The sequence below is a fragment of the Bison bison genome, unplaced genomic scaffold, assembly GCF_000754665.1.
Source record: "Bison bison bison isolate TAMUID 2011002044 unplaced genomic scaffold, Bison_UMD1.0 scf7180017864174, whole genome shotgun sequence".
Classification (NCBI taxonomy): domain Eukaryota; kingdom Metazoa; phylum Chordata; class Mammalia; order Artiodactyla; family Bovidae; genus Bison; species Bison bison.
The window spans coordinates 69,043-70,499 of NW_011494746.1; the positions used below are offsets into that span (position 1 = coordinate 69,043).

Consider the following 1,457-nt stretch of genomic DNA (forward strand, 5'->3'; position numbering starts at 1 on the left):
ACATTCATGATGGGCCAGGAATTACAGAATTCTGTACCCAGAGGATGAAAATGCTTCATCCCCAGACAGCCCACTGAATGTTTGGCCAGGGTCTTGTTCTTTGCATCATGGTAATTTGTGTCCAGGATTGCCATCTGTTGTTTCTTCAGATGCTTATGCTGTTCTGTGAAAGGTCTCGGTGATTATTGCCTGGCCAGAATTTTCTGCATTTTATCCTTTTGGTGAAGATCCTGTGTCCTCCAAGTGTTAATACTAAGGGGGTCTCTGCTTTCTAAGTGACCGATGATTAGGTATTTGGTGTAGGTGTCTAAGGCAAATGCTTCTTCAGGTCGGCTGCTCTGGAGCTTCTGGGGATGGAACTTGCTCAAGTCAGCTGCTGTACAGCTGGGACAGGGGGGTTGGGGTCTTATTCGCTCCCCTGGCACCCTGTGAAAAGGGGCTGTCCTCCTGGGGAGACTGTGGAACTACAGATGGGAGCCATACCTTGAAGGGAGCGAAGGTGCTAGCATACAGGGCTATCCAGAGTGTTATTTTGGGGGCCACAAGGGCCTTTCCATTGACTACTGCAGGCAAGCTATAAATGCAATAATTTCCTGGAACTTTTTTCTATATCTATGTGCATTTTAAATCAACCTCAGATGCTAGTGATTTGCAGGTGGTTATCCATTTGACTAAAGCAAGAAAAGACTCTCCTTGGCTCACACATTAGCATGATCCCTGTGTCCCGACAGAGCTCAGCATGTTTTATTTATTCTAATAAAGTACTCTCCTCACAGAAAAGTTACAGATTGTTTTTTAATATACTAGAATCTGGAACTCTCTATGAAATTTGATTCTCTGCCATGAGTTCATCAGATAAAAATTTGTCTTGAATTTTCCCCCATACTTTGATCCAAATTCTGGCATAATTTCATAGTAACTGGTATTTGGGGTGGGAGTAGGCACAGATGATGATGCTATAAAAATTTCACATGGCTCTGGTGGATAAAGACCTAGAAAATTTTTCTATGGATGCAGGATTATTAAAACAATCTGGGAAGCCATACATTTTCCTTGAGAGGAGAGAGGCTGGAAACATGCCCCCTCCCTCAGGCTATGTCTTTGCCCATGAGGAGTGCCAGCTGTGCTGGAGGATGGACAGGCCATGGCCTTTATGACATGGCACCCTAGAGTGGGAGAGAGAACACTGAATTTGGAGTCTAGCCCAGCTACTTATCAACTATTTGATTTTTAGCAAATGGCTTAATCTTTTCTGTATCTCAGATTCCTAATCTGGGAAACAGGGCCAACCCTCCAGAGAATTAATGGGATGTTGAAATAATAGACGTCATCCAAGTAGTGCCATGTTCAGACCCTAGACTCTCGTACCTACCAAAGACCAATGGGGAGAGAGGGTCTGAGGAAGGTCCCTGACTCCCTGCCCCCTGTGTGACAGTTGTGTGACTCATTCTCCATCG

The 1,457-nt window shown here is 44.7% G+C and overlaps 1 protein-coding gene across 1 annotated transcript in view; it reads left to right on the plus strand.

The window, feature by feature from the left end:
- Positions 1–1,457, plus strand: part of REPS2 (RALBP1 associated Eps domain containing 2) — a 162,226-nt gene that overhangs the window by 60,335 nt on the left and 100,434 nt on the right. The gene's annotated exons all lie outside the window — the stretch shown is intronic.